A 9235-nucleotide genomic window follows, 5' to 3' on the forward strand; every position below is an offset into this window, starting at 1 on the left:
AACCGTATCTCTCGGGCTCACAATACACTTTTCTAGATCTACGTAGCTCCTGTGCTATCTGAGGTGGTTCACTTTGATCCACAAATTATGGAGTAACCTCCTCACGATGTTCAACCACCTCCTGTGGCACATCTTCCCGTCCTTCATCTAATGTATCTTGTGGTACTAGAACTTTATCGAGTTCTACTTTTCTCCCACTAGAGCTTCTTAGGAAAAAAAATCATTTTCTAGGAAGACACCAGTACGAGCGACAAAAAATTTGTGCTCTTTTTGGTGGTAGAAATAGTATCCTTTGGTCTCCTTAGGATACCCCATAAATATACATTTACAGGATTTCGGGCCCAGCTTGTTCAAAGTCAATTTCTTGACATAAGCTTCACAACCCCAAATCCTTAGATAAGACAAGTTGGGCTTTCGCCCGTTCCATAATTCAAATGAAGTCTTATCTACAAACTTTGACAGCACATAGTTCAAAACGCGAGTCACAGTCTCTAGGGCATAACCCCAGAATGATGCAGGTAGATCACTAAAACTCGTCATGGACTTAACCATATCAAGTAAGGTCTTATTCCTCCTTTCAGACACTCTATTGTGTTGGGGTGTGTACAGAAAGTTGAATTGTGATACTATCCCACATTCTTTCAAGTATTCAAAAAACCTTGAGCATAAGTATTCACCTCCTTGATCCGACTGAAGAGCTTTACTACTTTTGCGCAATATATTATATACCATTCCTGAATTCTTTGAATTTATCAAAGACTTCATATTTATGTCTTATAAGATAGACATAACTATATCTACTGAAATCATCAATAAATGTGATGAAGTATGAATATCCACCTCTAGCTTCAACTGTTAGTGGACCATATACATCACTATGGATGATGCCTAACAGTTCAGTATCCCTTTCACCTTGTCCTGTGAAAGGAGACTTGGTCATCTTGCCTAAAAGGCATGATTCGCATACCTCAAATGACTGGAAGTCAAACGGGTCCAAAACTCCATCCCTTTGAAGTTTTGCAATGCTAGTCTGGTTAACATGACCTAATCTACAATGCCAGAGGTATGTCTAGTTTCGATCACTATGTTTATTCTCTTGGTTTCAATATTGAGAATATCCTTATTGTTTAAATCAAGAACATATAACCCCTGTTATATAACCTTGCAATTCCAAATAGAATACCATTCAAACTAAAGGATAATAATCCATTAGAAATCTCAAAATGATATCTTATATTATCCAAAGCGGATATCAAAATAATATTTATGGAAATAGAAGGTACGTAATAACAGTTATAAAGTTCCAACAACAAGCCCAAAGGCAAAGATAAACAATAAGTTCCTACAGCCACATGTGCTCAATTTCTAACTCATAGATCCACTTCTCCCTTGCGAGCAATCTACTCTACCTTAGTCCCTACACATCAGTGCAAATGTGAGTACCACATTCTGTGTTAATGACCCAAGATGTTGACGGAGAGAAGTTAATCTCAATCATGAACATACCTGAAGTCAAATTTTCTGACTTCTTCTTGTTGGCGAGGAAAGCCTTGCAGTGCTTTCTCTAGTGGCCAAGCTTGCCACAATAGAAGCAAATTACTTTCCCGCCCTTTCCAATGCCACTCTCAGGCCTAAGAGCACACTGTCATTTAGGTTTGGACTTGGGTTTGGCATTGGCCTTTCCCTTGCCCTTGCCCTTGCCCTTGCCCTTGCCCTTATCCTTACCTTTTCCTTTACTAGCAAAAACTAGTAAGATAGGCTTGGACCTTTTCATGTCCTGCTCTGCAGTCCTTAGCATGTTTAGAAGCTCTGATAGCGGTTTCACCATCATGTTCATGTTGAAGTTCATTATGAACAATGCAAAAGAATTAGGCAAAGATTGCATAATTAAATCCACTTGTAATTCTGCATCCAACCCAAACCCCAAAGTCTCAAGCCTCTCTATGTGCTCTATCATTTTGAGCACATAAGGGCCAACTTCGACTCCCTCAGTCATGCGACTTCCAAACAGTGCTTTCGACACCTTGTACCTCTCATGTCGAGCATTTCCTTCAAAAAGCTCTTTGAGGTACAGAATAATAGAAGCATCGTCCATATTCTCATACTTTTGTAGCTCATGTGTCATTGATGCTAACATCAAGCATTGAATGCCATCTGGATCATCAAGGAACTTTTGATAAGTATCCTTCACTTCCTAAGTGGCGTTAGGACCAGGTTCAGCCGTGTATGGCTTATCAAGGATATATAATCTCTTTTCAGACTTTAGTATAATCTAAAGATTACGGTACCAACCTGAGAAATTGGATCCATCTAGCCTGTATTCTTTCTCAATTATCAGTCGTAGGTTCATAATGCTCATTTTGGTGAATCTACAATTGCAGAAAAGTAAAAGTCATTATAATGTTTATTAACGTTTAATACGGTCTTTTATTAAACAATGCTCCCACTATTTTCCTCAAGTCAATAGCCCTCACTATTAACTCGGGAACGCCCGTTGGCTTTCTTAGTACACTGAGATCCAATCTGGTCTATTTCAAACCTTCGCTATGGCAAACAAGCCAAAATGAGTTGATTAGGTAGGCCAACAAACTTAATCCACACTAGTTGATAGCTCATACTATCAACCTCAAATGACGAAAATTCTTGAAGCCCACATTACTTCTATGCTTGAAGCCGACATTACTTCTAGCTGTAAGATTTACCAAAATACCCATTCGTCAACAAATGACGAAAATGCCCCTAACTAGTTATCTTCTTTAAATTGCATTTTATATGTATGACCTGAAGGCTCCTCATCATGTAGGTAGTGAGTAATATCGTGATCAACACCTTAATAATTGTCTCACTACACACAGGCCAAGATTGGCCTCTAGTAAGGCATCATGGCCACCCGACAGATTCTGATTCAGCGTATTAGGTACCTGTCAATGGTATGGTTGCCGTGCAATTAAATCCTTTCATCATTTATTATCTAATCAAGGTTTGAAGCATAAAAGTAAAGTCAACTTCAAGTATAAACCTCCTTGACATATTCAGATTTGGTTATCGAGCTAATTAACCAACCAAGCATCGACTTAATTCCACTGTGGCCACATATTCCAAGTGTTAGAGTAGGTGCACTAGAGCCAACGATTTAGCTCTTGTAAACTCATTTCAAATTAATGAATAAAAGACATCGCTTGTTTGTGAGCATATACTATAGCATATATTTACTGCACGTAAAGAAAATAGTATGTCCTTAGAAAGGTTGGAACCAGTGACAAGAGAATTAAGTGTTATGCACCTTAATTGTGAGAACCCTATGAGCATAAGGTGACCCTTCTTAAACGGTTTGTAGTCATAGTATAAATCTGACCAAGGACATAGATTATATGAGGAGACTATCTTCGCGTTGATCGACTCGATCAAAAGGTAGTGACAGATCTCACATGTCAAGGTTGTGGGCATCAACCTAATGCAACGCATGGATGCTTGCTTGTGCAAGTACATTGGATTGACCCATCCGAGGATTCCACACGAGATGGTAAACCTAATGTCTATGGAATATATCCTCTTACAGATGGTAGTGCATATGGTCCTTCTACTTGAGATCACCAAAGCGCTATGTGTAAATATCGATGTGATTTGACAGTAGCCTAATGTCGTCTCTTTTAGGGATTACCAAAACAGTGGTGATTGGTTACATTGAGAAGTATACTATGGCTATGGTGGATCAACAAATGATTCATTTCTCTCGATTACAAAAGATCTTATCTTGGCGAGATATTTGGTTAAAGAACTACGACCTCAAATCCGTGGCTACAGTGGAATCGAGTTGGTGCTCAAATCCAATAGTCGCCAGATTCAAGAACCAAATATAGAAAATGTCAAGGTAGCTTTTGAGGTAGACACTATTTTTGTACCTCAAACCTTGATGAGATAAAAGATGATGAAACAGATTGAATTGCACAGTAACCATACCGAAGACAAGTTAAGCCTAAATCGTTGATTCTTTACTTATTGGGGAATCATCATGTCTTGCTAGAGGTCAATCTTGATTGATGTACAAAAACACTAATTGCTTGATGCTTAATTAGTTATCGGGACGTTGCCGGCAAAGTGAAGAGCCTGTGGGTCACACACATAGAAGGTAGTTAAGTGAGAAATGGAAATGGAAGGACAATCTTGTCCTTCGGCCAAAAGGGTATTTTGGTAATTTGGGAGTCCAGGGGCATTTTCGTCATTATGGGCGAAAAGGGCACTTTGGTAATTTTGCTAAGGGGTTGACGCCATTATCCAATTTATTGGTAGAATTTTTAGCAAAATTGGAATCATATTAATTTTAATTAATATGGAGAATATATATTTAATTCAATTAAATATATATTAAAACTCATCTATTAAATATGATAAATACATATGGATTAAATAAATATTAATATTTATTTAATTAGATTATGTATTTATTAGGAATTAAATAGATAGGAATATTTATTTAATTAGGATTCATATTTAAGGAGAATATGTTTGAGAGATATTATAATCCCCTATATCAAGGATTGCAATCCAATTCAAATAGGAATTAAAAGGATTGTAATCCAATCCAAATAGGAATTAAGGATTCTTATTTGGGATTTCCTATATAAAGGGTCATTGGGTTCTGATTTCATAGAGCAATTCCCATAAAGTTAATTTTGAAAATTGAATAGTAAAATTAACTCTCCTATTCACGCCAAACCCTAGCCACCTTGTGAGTTTTTCTCACACAAATTTCTTCCACCTTCACTAGCTTAAGCCATATGGTTGATCTAGCAGTCAATCCTAGGGTGATCCCGAATCTGCCTTCATGTGGATACCGACGGACTCAATCCTACGTTGGACTGATAGCTATTAGTAAGAAAGATCCAGAGGAGGAGTCGCCAACGAAGGTAAATCACATAACTTTGTATGGTTTTATATGTTGATTATTCAGTCTGAATCGTGATCTTGGGTAATGGAATCATGCCATGGCAAGAAATTTTTTTTTTTCTTTTGGTTGTTATTCCGTGCTGCCACGACATGGTTCCTACACTGTGGTCATTGTCCTTTACCGCAATCCCACCAAGATAATTTCTCTTGAACCCAGGAGTGATGAATCCTTTGTCGATCCACCATAGTCTTGATATACTTCTCAATGTAGCCAATCACTACCGTACTAATAACCTTATCAGGATTACATTTGGCTAGTGTCTAACTATACCAACATGTACACACGGTGCTCCAGTGATCTCAAGTCTAAGGACCACATGCACCATCATCTGTTAGAGGATGTATTCCATGGACATTGGGTTTACCATCTATATGGAATTCTCTGATGGGCCAGTCTGGTGAACTCGTGAACAATAAGCACGTATGCGTCGCACCAAGTTGTCACCAACAACCTTGACTTGTGAGATCTGTCACTACCATCCAATCGGGTCGTTCAATGCTATGATAGCTTTACTGTATCATCTATGCCCTAGGGTCAGGATAATACTAAGGCTACAGACGTTTTTAGAATGGCTACCATAAGTGATCATAGGGATCTCACAATCAAGACTTATCATTGTTTGATTCACTCTTCACGGTTTAACCACTCTATGCTTTACATAACATAAACGATGTTTTTTATAGATTGAATAATCATGATCCACAGAGTCAACATACAACAATATGATTGGCTCAGGGGCACCTACTCTAACAATCTCCCGTTTGCACCTATAACCAATCATTTACGTATTTAATACCAAATGAAGCCAAGTGCCTATCATGCTTCTGCTGCAACAGAGCTTTAGTAAGCGAATCTGAGATGTTATCACCAGTAGGTACTTTTCCTATTTGGACATCTCCCCTCTAAACAATTTCCCTAATAAGGTGGAAATGTCTGAGTATGTGTTTGAATCTTTGATGAGACGGTGGTTCCTTGGCCTGAGCAATGGCCCTATTGTTATCATAGAATATTTGTACTGTATCAACAATGCTTGGAACCACTCTAAGTTCAGTTATGAACTTCCTGATCCAAACCGCCTCTTTGGTGGCATCTGACAATGCAATGTACTCAACCGATGTTGTAGAGTCAGCTACAATACTCTGCTTTGAGTTTTTCCAGCTCACTACAACTCTATTAAGACAAAAGAAAAAACTTGATTGTGATGGAAAATCATCTCTGTCAGTTTGAAAACTAACATCACTGCATCCTCTTATAGTGAGTTTATCCTCTTCTCTATAAACCAAGAACATATCCTTAGTTATTTTCAGGTGCTTAAGAATGTTCTTGACAGCGATCTAATGACGCTCACCTGGATCCAATTGATATCTACTACAAATGCTTAAAGCATATGAGACATCAATCCAAGTACATAACATGGCATACATAATGGATCCAATAGGGGATGCATATGGAATCCTATTCATCTTATCTCTCTCCTTAAGTGATTTCGAACACATGTCCCTCGAGAGATAAACATCATGTGACATAGAAAGGAATCTCTTCTTGGATTCTTCTATCCTAAATCTCTTTAGTACCTTGTTACTGTATGTACTCTGACTCAAGCCAAGCAACCTATGAGATCTGTCACTAGATCTTGATACGGAGAATGTAGTCTATTTCTCCTAAGTCCTTCATGGAAAAGCACTTGGATAACCAAGTCTTTACCGTCTACAAGTTCAGTATATCATTCCAATAAGTACTATGTCATCGACATATAATACTAGGAATGTCATTGCGTTCCTACTTAACTTCTTGTACACACAGGGCTCATCTTCATTTTTTATGAAATCGAATTCCTTAACGGCTTCATCAAAATGAATGTTCCAGTCCTTGATGCTTGCTTAACTCCATAAATGGACCTTTGCAACTTGCATACCTTCTCTGTCTGTCCTTCAAGAACGAAACCATCGAGCAATTTCATATAGACATCCTCTTCAAGGTTTCCATTCAGAAAAGTAGTTTTGACATCTATCTGCCAAATTTCATAATCATGGTATACAACTATTACTATTGGTGAAAAGGTTTCACCATAGTCCATGCCATGCTTTTGCTTGAGACCTTTTTCAACAAGCTGTGCCTTATAGGTATGCACGTTACCTTCCATGCCTATCTTCTTCTTGAAGACCTATTTACATCCTATGGGTTTTATCCCATCGGGTAAATCCACCAATGTCCATACTTGGTTCTAGTACACGGAGTCCATTTTGGATTTCATGGCCTCAAGTCATTTAGCAGAGTCTGAATCTAATACAAGGTCATTGTAGGTTTGAGGTTCATCGTCTTAATAAACCAATACGTTGCCGTGTTGAGTCACAAGAAAATCATACCTCTCGGGCTCATGATGTACTCTACCAGACCTACGTAGTTCCTGTGTAACCTGAGTTGGCTCACTTTCTTCTGTAGAGTGACCTCCTCCTGATGTTTCTGGTATATCTGCTTGTTCCTTATCAGCCATATCTTGTTGAGTATGAACTTCACTGAGGTTGACCTTTTTATCTCCTATACTATTTTGGATAAATTCCTTTTCCAAGAATACCCTAGATCAAGCTACAAAAACCTTTTGCTCTTCTAGCTAGTAGAAATATTATCCCGTGGTTTCCCTAGGATATCCTACAAAGATACATTTGTCAGATTTTGGGGCAAGCTTATTTGACGTCAATTTCCTAACATAAGCACTACAACCCCAAATTCTCAAATAAGACAACTTAGGCTTTCGCCCATTCCATAGTTCACATGGAGTCTTATCCACTGATATGGACGACACACGATTTAGTGTGTGAATCGCAGTCTCCAAGGCGTAGCCCTAGAATGTTGTGGATAGATCAGCAAACTCATCATCAAATAAACCGTATCAAGTAAAGTTCGATTCCTCTTTTCTAATACAACATTGTGCTGAGGTGTGAGTTGTGATACTATCCCATATTCCTTAAGGTATCTACCAAACTTCAAGCTTAAGTATTCACCTCCTCGGTCCAACCGAAGGGCTTTAATACTCTTTCCAAGCTTGTTCTATACTTCATTCCTTAACTCTTTGAACTTGTCAAATGATTCAGATTTAGAGAAAGGAATTCCTTAACTCAAGTTACATTCAAGCAGAGTGAGATGAGAGAAAGAAGTTACATTGGAGGTTTAAAGAAAGGCAGGGCACGCAGACACTATTTTAGATTACATAACCCAAAACAATTAAACTAGGTTCGTAGGCTTATGCACCATGCATAGTCAGAAACAAGAATCATGCATAAACAATCAAAATTTAAATTTGATTAGGTTGGTAAATTATAAGTTACCCCTTGAATTTTGACAGTGTTCTTTAAGTCCTACAAGTTTTAAAATTTTCATTTTAGTCCCTTACTATCGGGCCTCACTCAATTGGACCTCCAGAATGTTTCAACATGCAGCAACATTTTTTAAAAAAATTATGGATTAAAAATATCATACAATAATGCGATCACAGCCCAAAATTCAACCCATTGCATCTTTATGTGGGTTGCCCAAAAAAAAAAAAAACCAGATTTGGTGCACATTTTAACGTGCACCAGATCAAGCGTTTGGCTAAAAAACCAAGTGCCAACCGAGGACAAGTGCTAGGAGCACTTGGCCTCCACGGGGCAGCCCCAAAACAGTAGCCAATCAAGAGGACAGTAGCAGTGCATTTGCATGTGCCACTGCTGCGTGCGACAGCAGTCTTGGTGTAGTCGCACAAGGCTGCTGTTGTGCCATTTGCAGTGGCACAGCCCAAGGCCACATGCTGTAGCATGTCGCCAGCACTCCTCCCTATGCGGCAGCATGCAACAGTCGCCCGTAATCTGTGATGCAGTAGCATGCGTTTGCACGCTGCTGTTGCTGCTTCTTGTTGTCGCTATGCGCGGGAGCACACAGCAGCAACACACCACCCTACAAGGCACATCCTCCTTTGATTGGAATCAAGTTTTATTTGATTTCGATCCCCCAAAAACAGATGCCAAAAAAAAAAAAAAAAAAAAAAAAAAAGAGAGAGATACTGATGTTCCTAAAATTCCTGGTCATAGTTGGAATGCTCATTAAATTCTTTCTTTTGCTTAAATAATGATCAACTTTTCATATGGTAAAAATAAAATAAATAAAAAAAGGCAATGATAAAATCCCTTAAAGTCCAGCATACATTGTGCTGAAGGAGAGTGTAACAAAGTTCCATAGAAATTTGTATTTGCCAATAGAGAATTTATATATATATAGGAAATGTAGTATATTAATGTGAAAAAAAAAAAA

This window comes from Pistacia vera, unplaced genomic scaffold, assembly GCF_008641045.1.
Source record: "Pistacia vera cultivar Batoury unplaced genomic scaffold, PisVer_v2 Contig223, whole genome shotgun sequence".
NCBI lineage: Eukaryota > Viridiplantae > Streptophyta > Magnoliopsida > Sapindales > Anacardiaceae > Pistacia > Pistacia vera.